Source organism: Rana temporaria, chromosome 5, assembly GCF_905171775.1.
Source record: "Rana temporaria chromosome 5, aRanTem1.1, whole genome shotgun sequence".
In the NCBI taxonomy this organism is placed as follows: Eukaryota; Metazoa; Chordata; class Amphibia; order Anura; family Ranidae; genus Rana; species Rana temporaria.
Genome location: NC_053493.1, coordinates 329,808,298 through 329,821,197, shown reverse-complemented (window position 1 = coordinate 329,821,197; position 12,900 = coordinate 329,808,298).

The following is a 12,900-nucleotide window of genomic DNA, read 5'->3' as shown; positions in this document are numbered from 1 at the left end:
ACTCGTGTCCAACTTGCTGTCCCACTCTGACCACCCGTTCATTCAGGACTTGCACGTTTACCTACCCCTATCCATCCCTGCTGCATCTCTAAGTCAGATATGGGTAGACTAACCTTCTTCTCCTACAATGGGACAACTTTTGCAACATCCGGGGCAGCTCTGCCCTACGTAAACTATATGTCAGATGTACTCCGTGTTTTGTTTTCTAGGTCCCTTTTGCTTCCTAATGTTCTTTTCTGTTTATTTTATGCTTCAATGTTATGTCTGATGCATATATTGTTACGGGTTTGTCAATGAAGCCCTCTATATATCTGTCTTGAAACTATGCAATTTGACAAACGTTTGTATTGTATCCTTGATTTTGCCTTAATAAAAACCTTTTGTGGAAAAAAAAAAAAAGGGGGAAAGTCTCAGGTCAAGGGTTCGTTGGTTGGTTCTGTTCCTGCTTGTGGCTAGTGGTAACGGGATGGGACTGCTAAGTCTTTTAGTTTGTTTTCTAAAGGCACCAGGATTTTTAGAAGACATCCAAGTCATGAAGAACACCAGCATGTACTATCACCTCATGGAGGTATGCCTGGGCAGCCACACAACTGTAGTTAGGGTTATGAAACAGACATTGTTCATATTGAACTGCAATGTTGAAGTTTCAGCAGTAAAGTTATATTAACTGTTCTTGGCCGGGTCTGAACTTATTCAAAGGGGTGCATGTGGGTTCTGGCGTATCTAAAGAACTAGGGTCTGTATAGCACAATTGGGTATGAAGTAACACCACTATGAAAAGAGGTAACTTGACAAGACAAGAAGTAGGAGTGTAGTTGCTATGAGTAACTAAATACAAGTTCAAGACACAAAGCAACCACGAGTCCCTCGGCCATCCGGGATTCTCCCTCCTGATTGGCTAAAACACAGCTCCCGCGGCTGTCAATCAAAGTCAGATAGTCAACCAGGGGACACACGGAGCTGCAGCTCGGCTCAGGTGCCCCCATAGCAAGCTTCTTGCTGTGGGGGCAGGAGGGAGGGGCCAGGAGCAGCGAAGAGGGACCCGAGAAGAGGATACAGGCTGCTCTGTGCAAAACCAACTGCAACAGGGCAGGTAAGTATAACGTGTTTGTTATTTAAGAAAACAAAAAAAAAACAAGAGAGAGACTTTACAATCATTTTATGGGGAAAAATAACTTATAATTTTAGAACCACTTTAAGCCAAATACAACAAACTGGCATTTGAATGAAACAAACCTGTAGTGTGTAAAAAAAATATATATAAAAGCGATGGATTCTGCCTCTTTTCTCTTAGCTGGAACCTCCAAATTTGCAAAGGACTGTTGCCAGCTCTGGCACCATCTCTGCAATTGCTGAACATACTGTATTTGCAGGTTGAGTTCCCCAGGCTCATGGAACAAATGGAAAGATACATATTTATATTTGCAGGCAAAGCATATGTTAGACTTTCTACACACTACAGGTTCCATAAACTCTGCAGGAATTGCAGTGTGCTGTAGTGGAGGGCTTTCCTGCGCTACACTGTTGATGAACTACAGGCACTTATGAGGACCCAGATGCAAGAAGCCATTTTAGTCTGATGGACACACTGTTAGACCCCCATACACGCTATTAGATTTTCTGCAGACTTTTGTTTTCAGATTTACCAAAACTATCAGACAGGCCCTTACTCTACATGGTTTTGGTAAATCTGAAGACAAAATCTGCAGAAAATAGTGTATATGGTTTACTGTGCAGATTTAAAATGTGAAGGACAATTTTAAAAGCTGAATATACCTCTCGCTTTACCATCCTTCTCTTCTAATCAAATCAGTCTGTCCTAGGACTCCAATTCCTTTTTGGGACTATTGAAGACAAAGGGGTTGATTTACTAAAGGCAACCCAAGGGTTCCATGACACCATGGTTGAGAAATCCTGCTCTAGTCTCTTACGCTGAGCATGTGGGTAACCACTATGGCCTTGTACAGTTTCCGCGGACATGTCCGACCGTGTGTAGGGCCTAGCGGACAGTTTTCCAGGCCTAGCGGACAGGTTTCCAGCGGACAAAAGTTTCTTAGCATGCTAAGAAACTTGTCCGGTGGAAACCTGTCCGTCGGACATGTCCGATGGTTAGTACACCTAACCATCGGACCGAAATCCCCCGCATGCAAGTGATTCGACGCATGCGTGGAAGCATTGAACTTCCTGGTTCGCGCACGTCGCCGCGTCATCGTTGTCGCCGCATTTTCTGTCCGCTGGGAATTTGGTCTGATGGTGTGTACACACATCAGACCAAATACTCCCAGCAGACATGTCCGATGAAAACGGTCCGCGGACCGTTTTCATCGGACATGTCTGATCGTGTGTACAGGGCCTAAGGCATTGGAAGGAGCAGTGTGGGATTTCTGCAGAACTGAATATCAGTGGGTCATGGTGAGAAGACATTTACAAAGACTTTGTCCAGAATGAACAGACACAGCTTCTCTTTAACAGCACTCCCGATTTTATCTTCCTCCTAAAAATGTACAGTTCACAAACATAAGTATCATTGAAGTATGTAATCCTAATTCTTCCAAATGTAATACAGTGCCTTGAAAAAGTATTCCTTGAAATTTTCCACATTTTGTCATGTTATAACCAAGATTATAAATGTATTTTATTTACATTTTTTGTAATAGACCAACACAAAGTGGCACATAATTGTGAAGTGGAAAGAAAATGATAAACGGTTTTCAAAAAATGTTTTACAAATAAATATGTGAAAAGTGTGGCGTGCATTTGTATTCAGCCCCCCTGAGTCATCACTTTGTAGAACCTCCTTTCTCTGCAATTACAGCTGCAAGTCTTTTTGGGGATGTCTCTACCAGCTTTGCACATCTAGGAGTAAAATTGTTTCCCATTCTTTTTTGCAAAATAGCTCAAGCTCTGTCAGATTGGATGAAGGGTCTGTGAAGAGCAATTTTCAAGTCTTGCCAGTTGCCACATAATCTCAATTGGATTAATTTCTGGACTTTAACCACTTGCTTACTGGGCACATATACCCCCCTCCTGCCCAGGTGAAATTTCAGCTTCCGGCACTCCGTCGCTTTAACTGACAATTGCGCGGTCGTGCGATGTGGCTCCCAAACAAAATTGACGTTCTTTTTTTCCCCACAAATAGAGCTTTCTTTTGGTGGTATTTGATCACCTCTGCGTTTTTTATTTTTTTTTCGCTATAAACAAAAATAGAGCGACAGTTTTGAAAAAAAAAAAAATTTTTTTTTACTTGTTGCTATAATAAATAGCCCAATTTTTTAAAAACATAATTTTTTTCTCAGACTAGGCCGATACGTATTCTACATATTTTTGGTAAAAAAAATAAATTGCAATAAGCGACTGGTTTGCGCAAAAGTTATAGCGCCTACAAAATAGGGGACAGACTTATTATTTTTTTTACTAGTAATGGCGGCGATCTGCGATTTTTTTTATTGGGACTGCGACATTATGGCGGACACGTCGGACACTTTTGACACATTTTTGGCACCATTCACATTTATACTGCGATCAGTGCTATAAATATGCACTAGTTACTGTATAAATGTGACTGGCATTGAAGGGGTTAACACTAGGGGGTGAGGGAGGGGTTAAATGTGTACCCTGCATAGTGTTACTAACTGTGGGGGAAGGGGGCTGACTGGGGGAGGTGACCGATCTGTGTCCCTATGTACAAGAGACACAGATCGGTCTCCTCTCTCCCTGACAGGAAGTGGATCTGTGTGTTTACACACACAGATTCATGTCCTTGTCTGTGTAACCGCCGATCGCGGGTGCCTGGCGGCCATCGCGGCCGCCAGGCACGCGCAAAGGCATCTCAGTGATGCGGCGGGCACGTGCGTACCCCCCAGTGGCCAGGGGGAGTGGATGCCGTAAATCTATGCAATGGGACACAGATGGCGAAAAAAAAAAACAATAAATCTGACAGAGGTTATAACCCTCCCTTATTCTATCCAAAATGAAAAAAAAAGTTTTGCATATAGTTCTACTTTAAAGGGTCACTAAAGGAATTTTTTTTTTTTTTTTTGCTGAAATGACTGTTTACAGGGTATAGAGACATAATAGTTAACTGATTCCTTTTAAAAATGATTAGAAATAGATAAAAACCAATCATATAATGTGCCTGCAGTTTAGTTTCGTTTTTGCTGTTGTTTCCTGGTTCTCTGATGTACAGAGCCAGAGAGCCAATAGATGGCAGTGAAGGTTTTGAAAAACGAAACTGGATTGGTGCTGACACACAGTAATCACACCTCCTTGATTAGTCACCACAGTGAGAAATCTCCCAGTACTGTGGTGATCAGGAAACAGACAACCAGGAAGTGTCCAGAACAGAGAGGAATTACAGCAACATCAAAGCAAAAACAAACAACAAGGACATGAAACCAGGACTGCAGTAAGGTAAAGGAAGCTATTTAGCTAAAAACAAAAAATCCTTTAGTGACCCTTTAATCTTATTAGCCATTCAAATAACATTGGCAGTGTTCTGATAGCTCCATTAGTTGTAAAATATGATGACTAGAGCAGGCTAAATATCGTGTATTATGCATTAGGCCCCTTTCACATTGGGACGTTTTTCATGCGGTACAGCGCTAAAAATAGCGCTGCTATACCGCATGAAAAATCATGCCCTGTACTCTTCAATGTGAAAGCCCGAAGGCTTTCACATCGAAGCAATGCGCTAGCAGGAACGCTCCAAAAGTCCTGCTAGCCGCATCTTTACCGCGGTATAGGAGCGGTGTGTTCACCGCTCCTATACCGCGCCTTCCCATTGAAATCAATGGGAAAGCGTGGTAATACCGCCGCAACGCGGGCGGTATTAACCCTTTTTCGGCCGCTAGCGGGGGTTAAAACCTCACCGCTAGCGCCCGAATATCGCGGTAAACACGATGGTATAGCCGCGCTACAAATAGTGCGGCTATACCGTCACCGCGGCGGACGCTTCAGTGTGAAGCCAGCCTTACTGAGAAATTATTTTTTATAGATATGAGCAATATAAGTTATGGTATGAGGAAAACTATGAGCTCTACGTTTCATGAAGGAAATAGTGTCAGAATAGGAATAAAACAGCTTTGTGTATTGAGCCCATTTGCTGTGAGTCAAAAGCAATTCATTCCTTGACATGTTCCGGTTGACAGGTCAAACTTGTCCCTCCTGTGAAATGATGCAATGGCTTATTTTGTACTGTAACCTTACAAGGCTCTGCATGTGATACAACCCCTGGCAAAAAGTATAGAATCACCACTCTTCAATGATTTAATTGTGTAAAAAAATGAAATAATCACAGACATGCCGCAAAACTTTTTTTATTCATTCCAACCTACTGGCTTTAAAGTGGAGGTTCACCCAAAAAAACAAGTATCTAACATTACATTCAGTATACCTCAAACATGTACAGTAGGCCGTTTTTTTTTGGGGGCGGGGTGTACATACGGTATTGTCTGTATTTTCCTCCCGGCTTCCGGGTACTTGCTCCCGCGGGACTGGGCGTTCCTGTGCAGTGCCGCAATGGCATCTGGGACTTCCCCCATATGATTGACGTGCCTGAGAAAAACTCCCACCGGCGGATAAGGCGCGTCACAACTTTCCGAAAGTAGCCGAACCGCGAGTCGGCTCTATACGGCGCCTGCGCAGTCAGCTCTACACGGCTCCTAGTCGGTGCGCAGGCGCCGTATAGAGCCGACTCGTGGTTCGGCTACTTTCGGAAAGTCGTGACGCGCCTTATCCGCCGGGGAGAGTTTTTCTCAGGCACGTCAATCATATGGGCGAAGTCCCAGATGACATTGCGGCACTGCACAGGAACGCCCAGTCCCGCGGGAGCGAGTACCCGGAAGCCGGGAGGAAAATACCGATAATACCCTATGTACACCCCCCCAAAAAAAAACGGCATACTGTACATGTTTGAGGTATTCTGAATGTAATGTTAGATACTTGTTTTTTGGGTGAACCTCCGCTTTAAGAAACACTTAAAAAAAGAAAAAAGAAAGAATACTATAGAAAAACAATAATGGACCGTAGATGACTTGATGAAAGTGAGTTTTTTTAGTGATGAATTACGAATATGCATTGGGCAGGGTGATGATGCTGGAACTTTTGTTGGGTGCCGTTCCAATGAAATGTATGAAGACAACTGCCTGAAGAAAACATGCAAATTTCCACAATCATTGATGATATAGGGTTGCATGTCAGGTAAAGATACCTGATGATATGGGATGGGATGGGAGATGATAGTCATTAAATCTTCAATAAATGCACAAGTTTATATTGAGATTTTGGACACTTTACTTATTCAATTGAAAGGATGTTTGGTGATGAGGACACAATTTTTCAGGATGTAATCTAATGCAGATGTTTGTTTTAGAACTGCAATGTACATGGTGATTCCATAATATTTTCCTCAGAATTGAGTGATTCCATATTTTTTTCCTCTGCTTGATCTGCAAAAACAGATGCACCTGACTACAGTTTTATTTTTTTTATTTTGTTTAACTTTTTTTTAAACCGGGGGTTCCGGGAATGATTTTTTATTTTTTTTTGCAAGCTAAAATTAATCACATTAAATAGTCCCTAAAACATATATTAATAGCTCCCCAATCGTTCCAGAAATCATTGCAAACACTTGCCTTATATCCTCCAGCTCATGTTGTGGCCGTATCCATCATAAGTGTGGGCATGTGAAGCCCAGTTCCAGGGAGAGGTGCATGCTGGATGCACAGTATGCGGAGAGACTCCTGAGAAATGAGTGTCATCATTTCCCAGGAGGAAATGGGGTCTTAGGACCAAGAACTAGGCAGATTTAAAAATCTGCCTAGTAACAGCCAGATATAATTTAGATTTTATTTTTTTATTATTATTTTTTTACATTAAAGGGTTTGTAAAGATAAAGTTTTTTTCACCTTAATGCATTCTATGTATTAAGGTGAAAAAACATCTGTGTATTAGCGCCCCCCCCCCCCCCCTTTACTTACCTAACCCTTCGAAAATCCCTCGCCGTGAACGCGCAGGCTTCTGGGCTGTCTTCCCGGCTCATTCATTGGTTGATTGAAAGCAGCGCAGCCATTGGCTTGCGCTGCTGTCAATCACATCCAATGACGCAGCACGCCGGGGGGCAGGGCCGAGTGATACAGTGAGCAGCGATGGCTGCCGACTGCATCACGGGAGCACGCCCGCAACAACTCATCACCATGTGAGCTCGCTCGCATTAAGCTGTTGAGTCCTTGTGGGGAGGAGCCGAGACAGCCGCCGAGGGACCCCAGAAGACCAGGTTAGGGGCCACTCTGTGCAAAACGATCTGCACAGTAGAGGTAAGTATAAGATGTTTGTTATTTAAAAAAAATACCTTTAGTGATCCTTTAAAGGCAAGCTGTTAATAGAAAGTTCATTTTTAGGGTGGAACTCCGCTTTAAAGCCAGATGGTTGGAATGGAAAATGGAAAAAGTTTTGAGGCATGTCTGTCATTAGTTTTTATTCTATGCAATTAAAACATACAATTGAATGAACATTTTCCTTGAGTGGTGATTCCATACTTTTTGCCAGGGGTTGTAGTCCCAAACTAAAGAGTCTTGCATATCTGCTCAGTGATTTTAATATTATTCAACCCATATACATTCCTCTTTTTTTTTTATACTGAATAAGAATATTAAAGTAGTTGTAAACCCTCACATATACCCAGTGAATAGCCTCAGATGGTACACAGAGATAAAAAAAAAATCCTCCTATATAGGTTTAAAGGAGTTGTAAAGCAAAAAGTTTTTTCACCTTAATGCATTCTATGCATTAAGGTGAAAAAACTTTAGAGTATACCGCCCCCCCCCCCCCTGGCCCCCCGTTATACTTACCTGACCCCTCGAAAGTCCTGCGCTCGGTCCCGACATCCTCTTTGCCGCTCAACCTGGCCGCTGATTGGCTAGAGCGGATGGATTGAAAGCAGCACAGCCATTGGCTGGTGCTGCTGTCAATCACATCCAGTGATGTGGCAAGCCTGGGTGATACAGTGAGCGGCTATGGCCGCTCGCTGTATCACGGGAGCATGCCCGCAAGGACTACACACAATGCGAGCTCTCTCGCATTAATGTGTGTAGTTCTTGCGGGAGGACCAGAGACAGCCGCCGAGGGACCCCAGAAGATGTGGATCGGGGCCACTCTTTGCAAAACGAGCTGCACAGTGGAGGTAGTATAACATGTTTGTTATTTATTTTCATTTTTTTATGTTTTCATTTACAACCCCTTTAACTTGTTAATCTGTGGTCTTCTTTTATCTACAACCCTTCAAAAGGGCACAAAAGTGTTAAAATCTTTCTGCATCTGTCAGGAGCACAGAGGGGGCGGAAAGGCTGTAGTTACAGTGTGCGAGAGCTGATTAGAGGAAAGAAATACACCCCCTCCCTCCACACAGCAGGAGAATTGTGTTGTAAATAGACAAGCTGTCAAGAAGGGCAAGCCAGCTCACAAGATGGCGGTAGCGGCGCATCGGGCTGACGCCATTTTGGTGCCGAACTGGGCTATTTTAAGGGACTGATGCCTGGGCTTCTTGCTGTTCGGTCTACAGCGTTTCCTGAGACCCATCTGCCACCTGTTAACCTGTTTGCCTACCCGTTCCTGTGACCTGGCTTGTTCCTGATTAATTCCTGACTTCTGCCTGCCCTGACCTCGGCTTGTTTGTCTACATCTCTGATTCTCCCACTGGTCTGACTGCTGCCCGCCTGTTGCTGACCCGGCCTGAACCACGACTCTGCTTCTGCTTTGATCCTGTACCTGATCCATCTGCCTGTGTATGACCCGGCCTGTCTGGACTTGCTTGTGTCTGTACTACAGAACACCTTCCCCTCTGCTGTTGCCTCCTGCTTCCTGCACCTTGCCTCCAGCTTGTCAGCTGTTCCAGCCTACACCTGCACCACTAACATCTCCCCGGAGTCTCAGAAGTCCAGCTCAACTCCAGCACCAGCGTTCCTGTCAGGCGATTGTGCGACTCTGCACTTTCGAGCTCCCTGTCTGCACTACCAGGGGTTCCGGAGTCAGAGGAGTAAGAGTAGCCGCTCCCTGCATATCGGGCTCTACCACTAGGTACGTGACACAAGCTGTCTGCTGATAACAGAGGAACAAAGCACCAGAGAGAAATGACATCTAGAGCTTTCGAGAGAAACAAGTAAACATTACAGATATATGCGCTTTGCTCAGATTCCTTGACTGAGGTTTACAACCACTGGTCACAGACATCACACAGACATCTCATCTAGTTCAATTGCTGGCCAGGTGGCATGCAGTGATTTTTGGTTTCCAGCACACACCGCCTGCACACCACTGCAACGTGGTGGTACAAACTGGGAGGGTAGGAAGACAAGACATTTTGCCTTCTCAGGCGGTGTAAGTGCGCTGGAATAGCTGCCCAATGCGGTCCCACAGCATCCGGTGTAAACTTAGCCTGATGGTTATTGTACAAATACCTTCACTTTTGCACCCAGTCATGTTATAAGATTGATATTTTATTTATACAGGTACTATATACAGGTATGTATATAGCACAGACAATTTATGCAGAGCTTTACATACTGTACATTCACATTATTATTATAAGCAAGAGGTAAAGCCAGAATGTATTACTGCAAGCACTCTCAACAATTCCTTGTTCATTTTTGTCTACTTTGTTTCTGTTTGGTTAAAAAAGAGAAATACCCTGCTGGCTAGGCACTGGTTCACAAGTGGCGTACTGTAAATATGATCAAGGTCACAGTCCGAAGTTCTGAGTAAATAGAATGTTTCACAGATGACCTAGCAGTACAGATTTGTGTATGTCCAGCCAAAAAAAAAAATATATATATTTTAGAATAGAGTGATAGATTGGATAGAGAAAGGCTAGTACTGCCGTTAGGTCTTTCTCAAAATATTAGTAGAAATCCAAAACTTTCAAATGGTCACTGCCAGCCCCTCTATGATACTCAGTCACACCACACTGTATAAGTCTTTTCTAAAAATGAGGCTTGTAAATACCTATTTAGAGCGATCTTCAGGCCGGTCATGTGACTCGCAGCCGCTTTACAGCTCCGATTCAGGGCTTCTGCAGGAGGGGCTGAGCGGCCATGTGATCTCCCCGGCTGACATCAGAGGCAGATCTCCGCCTCTCCTGCAGAGGCCCTGAATCGGAGCTGAAAAGCGGCTGAGAGTCACATGACCGTCATGAAAATCGCTCTAAATAGGTATTTAAACCCTTGTTTTAAAAAAATACTTATACAGTGTGGTATGCCAGGCTCTAATAGAGGGGCAGCCATTGATACTTGTGCCTTAACAAACACTTTCATTATTTTTTTTAATTACTTTTTACATGTGGTTTAGTGCATGTGAAAATGTGTGTTTGCACATCTACTGTGCATTTCTGTGTGTTTTGGTAAAACACAATTTTGTGTACATTCCCAACATTCAAAGGTGTGAACCAAGCCTTAGGCTCGATTTCCACTAGTGCGACCTGGCACTGCAAAGTCGCATGACAAGTCTTACCCCATGGTTTCCAATGAGTATCGTTCATATCTGTACAACTTTAAAGTAGTCCCTGCACTACTTTGGTCCCACTTTGATGTGACTTGAGGCCCATAGACCTCTAGAATACACAGGCATTGCTTCAAGTCGCATCAAAATCACAGCAAAAATCGCTAAAAAAATCGCACAGCTTTCAGGTCGCAATAATGGAAACCTAGCCTTATAGTAGGCTCACATCAGTGTGCTGTGGTTTAGCCCCAGTGTGATTGTATGTGCGGTTTACCTGTGGTTTTAAGTGCGTTCTCATTGAAGTTTATTAGCCTGTACATTTTCTGAAAGCATATCAAAGATGCAGCAGGGCGGACTTTGATGCACTTTCATGAAAACGTACGGCCTAATAGGATTCAGTGTGAGTGTGCCTAAAACTGCATGTACGGACCTCCCAACTTTTAGGCCTAATTCACACCTATGCATTTTTAGTGCTTTATGTATTTTTCAGATTTGCACTACAGAACGTATTCCATAGGAAACCATGTTAAATGGACTGTAGTGCAAATCGGCACAATGCAAAAAGCATTAAAAATGTGTAGCGGGTATTGCCCTTTTGATGTAATACAAAGACTACTATTGCTGATCATGAAGGATCTCAGATCCCTCCAGTGGCCGAATTGTGTTACAGCCACCTGTTGTTTACATTTTGTTCTGGTACCGCAGTAAATGTTGGGGGGATTGAGTTCAGTAGGAGAAGAGACTCCATTTGCCCTGACCTGTAAGGAACTGCATTACCCAGAGAGCAGCTGGGCAATCCCAAGATGCTTTGCCTTCCGCACCGGCTGGAAAGGGAGGTAATTTAAGGGAGAGGACGTGTTTGGCACGCTCTCTCAGGACCGCCTCTTCAACCCAGGAGGACACTGCCTGGAGTGTCTCCACGGGGAGTAGGCCGCAGTTGAGGCCTACAAATGCCGGGCGGAGCGGCTTTGAGCCAGAGTTTCTACCGGAGCCATCGGACGAGATCCCCGTAATCCTGCGACTTGTCTGAGGAGCGGAGTCTGCTGATCGGCTGGACAGTGTGTCGTAGAGGGACAAGGCCCAAACCGGTTGGGTGAGACGGGCACTTGCCTGAAAGTACTGTTTGTCTTGCGGAAGGGCGGATCGCTGACATCCATGTTGGTAGTTTGACTGCCCAGGAGATTTTACCATTTTGCTTTTGCGTTACTGGAATACAATTTGTTTTTAGCGCGCCACCGCATGCCAACGAACAAGTGCACGAACTGTTAGTTTGAGACTGTTTTGAAGTTTGGCCTGGGAAGCCAGGCCATCCTAATTAGTTATAGCCATAACATCCAAGGACTATCTGTTTAGAGTTATATTCACTATATTGGTTGCATTGCTCGCTGGCAGAGTAATCAGGTCTACTACTTTAATCCGTTATACTAAAACTGTTCTACTGTTTTTTTACCACTACTATTCCTTTATACTGGCTTTTGAAATTTACAACTGCAGCAATTTAGAAATTGGATGAAAGATTTAGAACTGGGAAACGTTTTTTTTAACCACTTACGGACCGCCCGCCGTCGTTATACGTTGCTACTTTGAAGAGGAATACCGTTGTTATGGCAGCAGCTAGCTACCATAACCCCGGTATCTTCTTCAAGAGCAGGCGGTCTGCTTCAAGATAAAAGTGGTCTTTGAGGCAGGTTTGCAGCAAGATCACTTTTATCGGCGAAGGATAGTGCCCTCCCGCCGCCGCTCTGAATGAGTGAGGGGAAGATGGCCCCCATGTCTCCATACCACTGCTGGGCGGAAGCGATATCAAATCGTCACTTCCGCGGCCGCCCAATGCTCTGAACCCTTTTAACTGTCTTAACTCTTTTTTTGGTGGTACTTGATCACCTCTGCGGTTTTTATTTCTTGTGCTATAAACAAAAGAAGAGTGACAAGTTTGAAAAAAAAAACACAATATTTTTTACTTTTTGCTATAATAAATATCAAAGTTTTTTTAGTTTTTTTTAAACATTTTTTCCCTCCATTTTATGCTATTTATTGTTCTACATATTTTTGGTAAAACGTATATTGATTATTTTTTTTTTTTTTTATCGATTAATCGACTAATTTCGATTAATTATAACGCACATACAGATCCAACTACTTTTAGCTGATTTCCTTGCATTGCAACTCTGCATTAGTCAGTGGTAAATGTGGTATACACTATATACAATCACACTAGTTAGTTTCCACAATCCATAAATTAACTTCACAGTTCACACAATTTTTTTTCTTATTAAACTTTAAGAAAAACGTAGAAAGTTAGTTTAACTTTAATTATAAAACTTATCTAGCATATTGACTGTCAGTCACTTTATAGTAGGCAAGTAGGCATCACTTTAGCCAGTCACACAGACATACCAGAGTGTTTACATT